General features: G+C 38.2%; 1 pseudogene; it reads right to left on the bottom strand.

Moving 5' to 3' along the window:
- Positions 1–6328: 6328 nt before the first annotated feature.
- LOC127439656 (acetylcholine receptor subunit beta-like) overlaps positions 6329–13234 on the bottom strand; it is a 40623-nt pseudogene continuing 33717 nt past the window's right edge.

Genomic DNA, 13234 nt, shown 5'->3' with positions numbered 1-13234 from the left:
GAGAGAGAACAGAGTGCAAAACATGAAGGTATGACATATTTTATCCTCTCAACATACCCATCTCTCTGTCTCTGGTCGATTTGTTCTGTCAGTCTTGTAAAGGCATTTGCTGCGGCTGCCTAGTGACAGCAGTGCTACACATCAGATACACAAGATCTCAAATAAATACAAACACAACCACACATTCCAAGCATATAACAGTCTAGCACAGAAATTTGCACCAGTGACAATGATTATATTGCTAAATGTGCATTGCATATTTTGCAGTCAAAAAAAGCTGAAATTCCTTGATAACATGAAAATAAAACGTGTGCCATGAGTAAAAGTACTGTAATATTAATAATAACGGTCACAGTAACTGCTACTTACTGATTTTGGCCCCTGACCCCCATCAAAATGCCTTAGAAGTCTGTTAGCCAGGATGCTGACATTAAGTACGAACAGGCTGTAAATAAGATTCAGACAAGCAAGACACAAACCTGCACAGCACTCTTTGCACAAACTCTCCTACAGTTAATGTTACATACAAAAACAAGTCTAAAAACAGACTTTGCTCACTTCATGGATGGCCAGTGTTATCCTGCACCAATAATTCACTGAATTTAATTCAGGTCTTATGTAAAAAATGCCAATGAATTTTGAGAATTGTGTCCCTCAGTCTCTGTATGTTACATACAGTATGTTGCTGTTTTTCTCTCCCTCTCCAATCTCATCTAACAGTTACATGGATCGGAAAGCACTGCAGTAAAAATATGTTAAATATAGTGGGCTTTAAGAGACCATAGTAAAAATCTGATTTTGAAAATATAATTCAAACCTAAAACAGTTTTTTATTTTTATTTAATGAAGAAATATTTAACCCAATAAAGCAATGCGTATCATACAGTATTTGATGAAATGATCAATATTTTTCTGAAAAACATGTTGTATGCAATGTCCGCCTTCATGCACGTGTCTTTTTGAACTGAAATCTTTGCTGATTATGATCAAGTATAAAGTAACAATAACATTTATATTGTTACTAATATTTCAAAATGAGTATTTGTGGAATTAAAGAAAATTCCTTACATTATTTAATAGAAAAACCATGTTGAAATGTACATTATGTACAATATGAGCCAACAGGCTTGAGGTATATCTCAATCATCTTTCCATTTCATTCATGCCAATTACAACAAGCTTTGAAAATACTGACCTGTAATTTAAAGTGGGAACTGATATTTATTTTGTTTATATGCAGACTGCTCTGTCATTATAAGGATCTCATTGTTTTACATTACAAGCTATTATAATTGTAAGGAGGCAGGCGACGAATGAGGATCTAAATGCAACTTTTAATGGAAACCAAAAGATAAAAAGTACTCAGAATAAAACTAAACAAAACACGGGAAACCAGGCACAGAACGTGACAACAAATGTGAAGACTGACAAAGAAACCAGGGGAAACAAGGGCTTAAAATACAAATGGGCAAACAAGGAAATGGAGGAACACCTGGGTGAAAAAAATCAGGGGAAAACCAATCATGAAAAGAAACTACAAAATAAATAGGAACGGGGAAATAAACTAGAATTTCAAAATAAAAGTCCAAGCAAAAACACAGGGAATACGTGACAGAGCCCCCCCTTTTAAAGGAGCGGATTCCAGACACTCCAAAAACAAGACAAAAAACCAAATTGTCCATGGGGTGTGGGGGAAAAACAAGTAGTTCAAGGGGGCACAATGGGAGCAGAGGAGCAAGGCAAAGTCAGGGAGGCTTGGAACCAAGGCAGAGCTGGAGGGATGGAGAGCCAGGGCGACACTGCAGGCTCGGAGGACAAAGTAGACCAGAGCAGATCAGGCGGGCGGCCAGGAGACCAGAGCAGATCAAGCGGATGGCCAGGGAGACCAGAGCAGATCAAGCGGACGGCCAGGAGAAGGGTCAGGAGGAATAGTCTCTGGGGGAGGGGGCGGAGCTGTGGCAGGCTCTGGGGGCAGAACCGCTGGAGGAATAGGCTCTGGGGCGGAGCCATGGCAGGCAGAGCCGTGGCAGGCTCGAGACAAAGAGTCCTGGAAGAATGGGAAACAATCTCCGTGGTCACGAACATGGGAAGAGACTCGGGAACAACCTCCGTGGTCGTGGGCATGGGCAGAGACTCGGGAACGACCTCCGTGGTCGTGGGCAGAGACTCGGGAACGACCTCCGTGGTCGTGGGCAGAGACTCGGGAACGACCTCCGTGGTCGTGGGCAGAGACTCGGGAACGACCTCCGTGGTCGTGGGCAGAGACTCGGGAACGACCTCCGTGGTCGTGGGCATGGGCAGAGACTCGGGAACGACCTCCGTGGTCGTGGGCATGGGCAGAGACTGGGGAACAGAAACTCTTCTCCTCCTCCGGATGGCCGAAATTGACAACGCTGGCTCTGGGACGGACGAGGCTTCTGGCTCGTTGGCCGTGGCAGGCGTGGGTGCTGGCTCGTTGGCCATGGCAGGCGTGGGTGCAGACAATTTTTGAGGTAGGGTCTTCAAGGACCTACGCACCGACATCAGTGGCAGATCATACAACTTCGAGACAGGGAGCCGTGGAAGGCTTCGAGACAGGGAGCCGAAGACTAAGGTTTTGGCCCGGGGTTCCCGCCATAATCCAATGTATAATGGGAACTGCAAAGTTCCAGAGCCTTCTCCACATATTCGCCGAGCGTCCAGTGAGGATCAGCCGGAGGCATCAGTTCCCTCAGTGCACTATTCAGACCGGCCCGAAAGAAAACCACCAGAGAGCAGTCTGGATAGTGCACTTCATTTACCAGCTCTAAAAACTCACGGACATGATCCTCAACTGGACGGTCTCCTTGTTGAAGGAGTAAAATTCTGACAGCCACTAGATCCATTCCTTGGTCAGTCTTTCTGTGAGGAGGCAGGTGAGGAATGAGGATCAAAATGCAGCTTTTAATGGAAACCAAAGATAAACAAAGTACTCAGAATAGAATAGAATAGAATAGAATAGAACGGAACGAAACGAGGCGAGGCGAGGCGAGGCGAGGCGAGGCGAGGCGAGGCGAGGCACTGAACGTGACAACACATGAAGACTGACAAAGAAACCAGGGGAAACAAGGGCTTAAATACAAATGGGCAAACAAGGAAACGAGGAACACCTGGGGAAAACAATCAGGGGAAAACCAATCATGAAAATAAACTACAAAAGACTACAAAATTAACAGGAAACAGGAACGGGGAACTAAAAAAGAATTTCAAAATAAAAGTCTAAGCAAAAACACAGGGAATACGTGACAATAATGTCATTTTACCATAACCTCACAAGACCCAGAAATTATATATATATACAGGGTTGTGAGGGTTACTTTTGAAATGCATTCCACTACAGATTACAAAATACATGCTGTAAAATGTCATTTGTAATGTATTCCGTTAGATTACTCAAGTTCAGAAACGTATTCTAAATACTTTGGATTACTTCTTCAGCACTGGTAGATTTTTTCACTTGTTTTGAATATAAAAACTCTGCCAGTACAGTAAGACAAAATACACATGTTAAAAATACATTCTCTGAAAAACCTAAATATCTTATGCAGTGTTGTTTCTAAAACAAGATAAATAAAATTAATCTTGTTTTAATGATTAAAAAAATAAATAAAAATGATCAAGAATACGATTTTTGCTCTAATATCAAAGGTCTTACTAGAAAAAAAGAAATTATGATCCAAAGTGAATTTTCTTGATAAAAAAATATGATCGTGTCTGGGAACATGTGCTTTTAAAATGGCTAGAAATAGCATTTTAGCTTAGCGTAAAGCTGACAATTTACACAAGGTTTATTTCTATTTCTTGTGCTCCAAACTTACTTCAAACTTACTTCTCTGTCTGCTCATATGAATGTAACACATCATAAGAAATTGTTTCACTGCTGTTCAAATGCACTTTGGATCGCATCATTTATATGTATAAATGTTTTCCATCTGAAAGGACTAAATATTAAATGAAACAAATGACAATAAAATGCAAAGTAATCTCTTCAGTAATCAAAATACTTTTTGAATGTAACTGTATTCTAATTACCATTTATTTAAATTGTAACTGTATTGGAATACATTTACTTTTGTACGGATTTTGTATTTTAAATATGTATTCCCATTACATGCATTCCGTTACTCCCCAACCCTGTGTGTATATATACTTTTGACCGGTAGTGTATGTGTATATATATATATATATATATATATATATACACTACCAGTCAAAAGTTTTGAAGCACTTGACTGAAATGTTTCTCATGATCTTAAAAATCTTTTGATCTGAAGGCGTTTGCTTAAATGTTTGAAATTAGTTTTGTAGAAAAAAATATAATTGTGCCACCATATTAATTTATTTCATTATAAAACTGTAATAAAAAAATAAATAAAAAAACATTTTTGAAATTGATGACTTGGACCAAATAATAAAGAAAAGCAGCCAATAAGGGCCCAAAATAGATGGGAACTCCTTCAATACTGTTTTAAAAAGCATCCCAGGGTGATACCTCAAGAAGTTGGTTGAGAAAATGTCAAGAGTACATGTCTGCAAATTCTAGGCAAAGGGTGACTACTTTGAAGATGCTAAAATATAACACAGTTTTTATTTATTTTGGATTTTGTTTAGTCACAACATAATTCCCATAGTTCCATTTATGTTATTCCATAGTTTTGATGACTTTACTATTATTCTAAAATGTGAAAAAAAAAAAAAAAAAAAAAAAAAAAAAAATATATATATATATATATATATATATATATATATATATATATATATATATATATATATATATATATATACATACACACCTGTATATATATATATATATATATATATATATATATATATATATATATATATATATATATATATATAATAATAATGAATGAGTAAGGGTTTCAAAACTTTTGACTGGTAGTGTATATATATATATATATATATATATATATATATATATATATATATATATATATATATATATATATAGTATATTAATATAATTTATACATATTTAACATATATAATTTCTATTTTATTTGATGCGCTGAATTGTAACTTCATACATTTCTAAAGACCAAGGAGAGGAAGTTTTCATGACCAAACATTTGGTATCTCTGAAAAGCCCAGGGATTCCTCTTAAGATATCCCAAAATTTACTAATGTGGCATGTATGGGCTAAGTGAAAGCCTGATGTATCAAATATGATGCTAAATAAATAAATCACATAACAAAAAATAAAAATAAATAAAATCAGGCTTTAAAGGGTTAAGATTCTGCATGATTTCTAGGTCACTAATAAGCAGTTTCTGATTTGTTAACTTCTGTGTACAAAAGGTACACATTTTACTGATTTCCTTGCTTCCACTGAAGCACACTGCTCTTTAAAACAAAGATGCTCTTTGAAATCATGCTGGGATATGATGGACAGGTATGTAGAGTCCATTCCAGTTTGAGTACATGCTGTCATTAAAGCAAAAGGGGAACATACCAAGTACTTAGAAATTCTGAAATTCATGCTAATTATTCAATTAAACTTTTCACTCCAATTGCTATACTGATAATATAATTTCTAATGAAAAAAAAAAAGAAAGAAGAAGAAGCATTTTCAGAGGTGAACTAGACTTTTGAACCCCTCTGTACTTCTCTGAGCTGTGGCAGAGTAATGTAGAGGCCAGTAGAGAAGGTCGAGTGAGTAATGAGAGAGTGCAGCAGGTCAGTCTCTCTCTACTGCACAGATTCTCAGGACATTCGGTGGCCCCTCTATGCCTTTGATTTTCGCCCTCTCTCTTTGACATTCATTCATAGAACAACATGAAAGCCCAACCAACAGTTGGCTTTCTTTCACACAACTCATTTTATATTGAGAAATGTCAGGGTGTGTATCTTTGTGGTGTGTTTTTCTACAGTATTTAAGCAACAGTGTGCATGACGTGTCTGTGTTTAATGAGTATTCCTCAGCCAGCCTGTTGGTGAAACTGGTGGATTATAATGGGAATATCAAACACATCTGTATAAACTTCACATAAACACTGTGAAGGATATGCATAAATAGGCCATTATGTGGATTTTTTGTTAAAGGTGCACTACTAATGTTTCACAGGATCTTATTTGTCTTCCTAAATAACCAATACGACAGTGATCTTGGACTGTAAACTAAAACATTTGGACACTTGTTGACATGGATGCTGTTTTGTCATTTAATGTGTGTTCAGTGTACTGTACATTAAAGTACTTAAAGCTCTTTAAGGCAGTTTAAAATAGCTGTTTAAAAACAGGCTGGATAACCAGTTTTTGAAATCTCTTCAAAAGGCAGATATCCTGGACACACACTTTTTTATTCATCACATAGAACTTTTTCATAAAAATAAAAAATAAATAAAAAATCAACATGACTTGAGCAGCCTTCACAAGTTTAAGATTACACATCACACTAAGCAACAAAACAACCTCTTAGAAATTATGCGTAAATGCATGTAGGTCTGCGCAGGAGTAAAGTCAGAAGGGTGAAGTGATGCAGTGGGAAAAATAGATTTAATTTACATAATCATAATGTGAATCAATATATATATTTATAGACAAATTTCAGCAAATTTTAGATTTAAGATTAATATATTATTCATTTAAATTTTTGGACACCCCTAAAGTTGTTGATTCATTGCTTTAACTGAAATGTTTTTGTGGGAACAAATTGCTTAATTTCTAATCTGCATGCATAATTACTACAGACTGCATGTTTATGGTCTTTTACTTATAACACATTTGCAGCAGTGAAAAGTCCAAGGTTTAAGAAATTTTTAGGGTTTAGAGGCTCATGAAGGGGTCAGTGGGAGTCGCATTAAAACTGGCATCAGCAAAAATGGCCAGTGTCCCAACGGTGGTAAAAACCACAAAAATCCAGAGGAAGAGTCGGTCAACCACCATTGCGACATACTGCCAGTCCTCCTTTAACTAGAGAGGCAGATGCATGGGATGAAAGATAGAGGGAAGAAAACGAGAGAAAAGAATGAGAAAGAGAAGGGAAAAAAGGGCACAAAGGGAACAAAGATTTATAGAGCTCTGACACATAACAAGAAGCAGTTAGAATAACCAATAATTCTGGCACTATTTGCTATTGCTATCATTATAAATCTCTTACAGCCTCCGCGATGTAGGTGCTGGCCTCCACGGCTGCCTTGAGTTCTGGAGGAAGAATGAGGTAATGACTGGGACCTTCAATGAACTTCCTCTGGTCAGGGCATTGACCATCAGGCTGGTACCTGCACCACAGGGCATGGAAGAGTAATATTATTGCTGATTACAACACTGAGAGTAGTTCTTTTGACAAATATCTAGTCTGATTTAGAAACATATCTATCTATCTATCTGTCTGTCTGTCTGTCTGTCTGTCTATCTATCTATCAAGCTCTATTCATTATTTGTGCAAAGGCATGTGGTAATACTTACTCAGTGTTGTCATATTTTACTCTAAATTTCCATTTCCAAAGTTTAAGAGTTGACCTCAGTAAGTTTCTTGGATTGTATCAGGATGTTTCGAACACAGGCTGAAACATCAGGGAGCCAGTCTAAATCCATGGTGTGTCATATTACTTTGCCCTTCAGAAAAGGGTACAAGCGTTTAAAGCCTAAGAATGCATTGGGCTGTGTGCCCTTCCTGCTGTGTGAGTGTGTGTGTGTGTGTGTGTGTGCAGGCTCTGACTGCAGACATAATCCCAAATCACAAAAAGAGGCAGATTCCCCAACCTCTTGTGTCAAGGTTACGCATCCTGATTTTGTTGGTCTCCCGGCCATTTCACTCACTCACTCACTCACTCACTCACTCACTCACTCACTCACTCACTCACTTACTCACTGTCTTTCATCATTTCTTTTTATTAAAATGCTGATGGAGTCACCACTCATCCATGAAATACTTCCAGTATGCTGATGATATGCTTATCACAGCTGATTTGCTGCATCTCTCTTTTGTGAATCTGTTCACAAACATCTGTTGCATTATGAATCCTCTTTCTGTCTTTCTCTCCCATTGCCCCATCACACTTTCATCATCCATCTTCCAGATCCAGCACCTCCCCATCCCACCACAAGAGGTCAGTGTGACTCTTCATTTCTCACAGCTCCAGTCTTTCTTTGAGAATTCAGGTCCTAGTACAAGAGCTCATTGCAGGTAGTCTGTAGCACCCCAGTGAGCTTCAGTGACCTGAGTGGAACCCCATTAGATGAAGACATACGTCAATGTAATGCTGAGAGCACAGACTCTAACACAGCGGATTGGGAAAAGAGAGAAGAGAAAAGTTTTTAGCTCAGCTGTGCAGACACGCTGCATCAGCATATGAGCATACGTTTAGGACTGGAAAACCCCTAATATGACCATTGTGTCCTGTTGATAAACAAATCAGTTGATAAAGAACTTATTGGAAGTTTTTAATCTAGTTTCAACACTTTAGAGCCATTAGTCAAATCAGAAGGATTTTTTGTAGCATCTAAGCTTCAGATGGTACTGCATTCCCTGACTGTTTTATGCATATTGGTTTTCAAAAGCTTTTCCAAACTGTCAAGCTCCAGTTGGGTTCCTGTATCTGAGGAGGAGAGTCAGGAGGAGACTCTCTCTTCCAGGAGTTAGCCTACATAGGTTTTAGTCAGTTTGAGGAAAAAGCTCTTGTTTACAAGGCTTCAAACCTCTGAAGAACGATTCAGAGGAAGAACTAATGGCTGGAGTTTTCAAGGTCTGTGGCCTCAGATTTTTAAAAGATATTTTGAGTTTGATGCACTCAAGAGTTCTGAGGTAAGTAAAGGCTGGAATACACTACATGACTTTTACAATCTGAACACGTAACTACTGGAGGAATACTACAGGTTATAAAAATACTATAAAAATACACGCAGAAACACACACCCTCCCGTTCTAGAACACCTATGACAGGTGTAAACAAGCATGGATGTGATGTGAGTGCTGCTTTTGTTGTTGAAGGAACAGGGCAAGCATATGTGTGGTCTTGGATTGGCCAGTGTGACCTCTCTATAGTCTGTTGGAGGTGAGTGCCATTAATACTGTAGTTAAAGGGTTAGTTCACCCAAAAATCTAAATTCTCTCATGATTTACTTACCTTTAAGCCATCCCAGATGTCTATGACTTTCCTTCTTCAGCAGAACTGAAATTAGGATTTTATAAGACCATTTCAGCTCTGTTTGTCCATACAATGTAAGTAAACGGGTGCCATCAGACTGCTGGCTGTTTGACGGTCAAAAAGGCATATTTAGGCAGCATAAAAGTAATCTATGTGACTCCAGTCGATCAATTAATGAAGTCATACACATCTGGGATGGCTTAAAGGTAAGTAAATCATGAGAGGATTTTCATTTTTGGGTGAACTAACCCTTTAAGCTCCACTTTGAGTGCTTATTCAGCATCTCCATTTCTTGAGCTTCGTGGCCCTGCATGCTTGTCTACAATTGGATATACTTACCGTCTGACTTCAGATTTGAGTCGTGAATCCCAAAATATTATAAGGGAATAAACCTTTCACATCTCCACTTTGGGCCTCAAAAGGTATTCATACATTAGGGAACATCTATCTGACCTCCTTGTCTCCTCTTTCTTTCTTTCTCTGAGATTAAGGTCAGCTATGAAAGCACATAGTTCCATGGAACATGATATTAAATTCTCATTCGATGTCAGGATGATTTGATTGCATCCAGCCTATATTGTAAATTCTTCTTTGTTTGCATAGTTATGTCTATTAAATAATTCCTATTTATCACTTTTAGATGGACAGAAGTGCTGACCAAAAGACCTAATTTTTATTTATTTATTTCATCGATGTCATCTGTACAACTGTTTGCTGAGACTGCTGTGGAATTATTTTTATATCACTTTGTTGTATGCCAGTCTATTATTGTGGCATGATTGATTTCAGATTTACAGTACACTCCCCTAAATGTCCAACTGTGGTGGGTCGTTTCCCATGTCACATGTTGTTTACATGCTACTTTCCACATACATTTGTCAAAATAAGGTACAATGTGAACCAGACTGTATCCCGAAAGTTAAAAGTCTGGCTACATGAGGCTAGTTGTGCAGTACATTTATGACACAGACAGGTCAAAGAGATTGTCTCCCACAGTCTTTGAGATTTGCTCTTCTATCATCCCTTCTTTTTTCCTTCCTTCCTTCCTTCCTTCCTCCTCGCTCGGTACGGTGGCAGACACAGATGACTAAACAGGAAAGACTAATTTGACTTAGACATGGTGGCAATGGTGCCACCTCTAAAAAAAACACACTATAAAACCAATTAAAAAGCAAGATAGTGCTGCCTCATCGAATTGCTCTAATAGAGTCTCACTCCTTCCTGTTTAATTAATTTCTCTCAAACACTCCTTCTTTCTCACACCTCTAGGCTTTTTTCTCTCACACTCTCATATGTCTATATCTTCCTTGCCTCTCTTGAGTCCTGATGCAGGCCAGGTCTAATGTGTCAGAGATGATTTGTGCTGATCCTTATTATTTAAGTGATGATTTCTTCTTTTTCCCCACCGCTAACCCCCCACCCCAAATGCACACAGCTCTCTAAGAGTGTGATTCTGTGGATGAGGTGATCTCAAGTGTAAAAGACATTGTGAAAAGGATTAATCACACCCTAAGGCATTCAACCATGCTTAAACACACACACACACACACACACACACACACACACCCACACCCACGTTGGTACTCCTATCATTATGAGGACACTCCATAGAAATTATGATTTTTATACTGTGCAAACTATCTATTCTATCCCCTAACCCTAACCCTACCCCTAAACCTAACCATCACAGAAACCTTTTGACATTTTTACATAAAAAAAAATAAATAAAAAAAAAAAAAAAAAAAAAAAAACATTGTTTAGTATGTTTTTTAAGCCGTTTGAATTATGGGGACACTAGGGATGTCCTCATAATCGTAATTACTAGTATATAACCTAAACAAAATGTCCCCATAAACCACCAAAACCAAAACACACACACATATGTAAGTTATTTGAGGCCAAATTACAGCGGCCCTTGTCTTTGGAGTCTTTGAAGGTGGCTCACAAATTATCATAATGAATCATTACAGATCTATTACTACCTTCCATAATATTTGACCTGTGACCCTAATGGACTGTGACCTTCAGATAACCGCAGAAGCTTACCTGTTGGGTTTAGGAAAGAGGAAGCTGGTGTTATTGGGCTTGCGGATGAAGTACTCATCTGCCACTCTGCTGATGTCTTGGGTGTTTTTCTTTTTGGGAGATTTCTCAAGAAATAGAGGTGTCTCCACTTTAGGTCTCAGTAGCCCCAGGTAAGGAGGCAACATGTGGATAAAGATCTAGAAGAAATGGCAATTTAGAATTAGAATAATTAGAATTTCCCAAATATTCTACTATAAAACAAATTAGTTGGTTTACTCAAAAAGGAATTGTGCAAAAGCAGCATATTTTCATACTTTTGAGTTATTTGAGTTAGGGCTGGTTAAACTATACAGCTTTTAAAATCTGAACAGATTTTAAAATACTAGGCATCATAAACTTACCGACTTTGAAAATCGATGCAGACAAAAACTGGGCATTACACACAGAAAAACTGGGGATCACATTCTACCCGTCATTTTTAAAGTCGATCCAATCTGATCACAAACTCATGGAAACACATGCCCTCCCTTTTTAGGTGACGCCTGACAGATGTAACCAAACATGCATATGGGAACAGCTGCTGTTGTTGCTGCTACTCTGTGTTTAGTCGCCAAAGAATCGCGAGTAGTGTTCTAGGGTCGGAAGACGCAACCAGTATGGCCTCTATAAACTGCAATGGCAGTTGAGGTGTGACGTTAAAAGTTAAGCTCCACCTGAGTGCATGTACGTCATCTCCGTTTCCTGAGCTTTGTGGCCCCGCACACTTGATTTCAATTGGCTGCTCACCATATGACTTCAGATTTGAGTCATGCACCATCATGCATTATGAGATTTCCTCTGCAGTCATGAATAGCCGGCTCAAAAATAGCAAACTTGTTTGATATCCTCCGAAGAAATCAGAGTTGGTACCCTTCATTTACTATACGGTGAAATCTGACACCTTCAACTGATTCAGACTGAAGCCGACTAGCTACAACTAGCTAGAAAATCTGGGCCAAAATCAGTGTAAAATCTGTGTAATGTAATCCAGCCTTTAATTGTAGTTGTTCTTTTCATAGTGCAAGATTCACAATGCAGTGTAAATGAGTCATATAAATCTCAACTTCTATATCTGAAATTTTAAAACATTTGCAAACCTCTGAGTTGTAGCTACAAATCAAGAGGCATTTTTACTTACACCTTTATAAACAAAATATCTAAACCCCATTAGACTAAGTCATGCTCAGCTCTGCAGACATGCAGCCAAGCCAGAGAGTATACTATAGCATGAAACCAAGACAAACAAAACAGATTCACATACAACAACACATTACTTAAGAAATTTTTATGCGATAGGAGAAAGGTATCATTCCTGTCAGACTACTCAGCTTTATAGGCTCTGATTAGGATGGGGGATATGGCACCTGCTGCCTGCCAGGAACAAACACAGGCACTTTTGTACAATTTCAATGTTTTTCCCACTTTCTGAGGCTTAACTTGGCATGTATACATTTTCAGGAGGTACTCACTCGACTCAACTGCACATCCTAACACAGAAACTGATTGTTTGGAGCAGTGCATGCTTATTCATTATATGCGCGCATGTCACGGGCATACTAAACACGGGAGCGGGTATATTGTACAGAGAATGAAGACTTCACTCGCAAGCGGTGAAACAGGCATGTGAAAGATACAGGCAAGCTGCCGTTTCTCTTCGCATTGCCCGAAAATGCTCACACACTTTCATCTGAAGCAGTTTAAAAAATGAAACCGCCTGAGTGAGACCTAGCGTGTGTGCGATAGAGACCGATGTTGCAGCCAGGTACACTTGAAGAGACAGAATGGCAGCCAGACAAAATAATTGTTTTAAACTTCAGCAAATTAAACTTCAGCATTCAATATGTTTTATATCTGTATGTTTAGTATCTAATAATGTATTGGCAATGTACACTTAAGTTTCTCTTGCCAATAAAGTTTGATATGAATTGAATCTGCTCATTTGATCCTAATATTAAAAAAAGTCCACTGGAAAACACCAGAAGATTTTGCCCAAATAGTAATTACATGTCCACTGATTTTATGGCATGTATACATTTTAACAT

Source organism: Myxocyprinus asiaticus, chromosome 1 (genome assembly GCF_019703515.2).
Source record: "Myxocyprinus asiaticus isolate MX2 ecotype Aquarium Trade chromosome 1, UBuf_Myxa_2, whole genome shotgun sequence".
Taxonomy (NCBI): domain Eukaryota; kingdom Metazoa; phylum Chordata; class Actinopteri; order Cypriniformes; family Catostomidae; genus Myxocyprinus; species Myxocyprinus asiaticus.
This window is presented reverse-complemented; position numbering and strand designations above follow the sequence as displayed.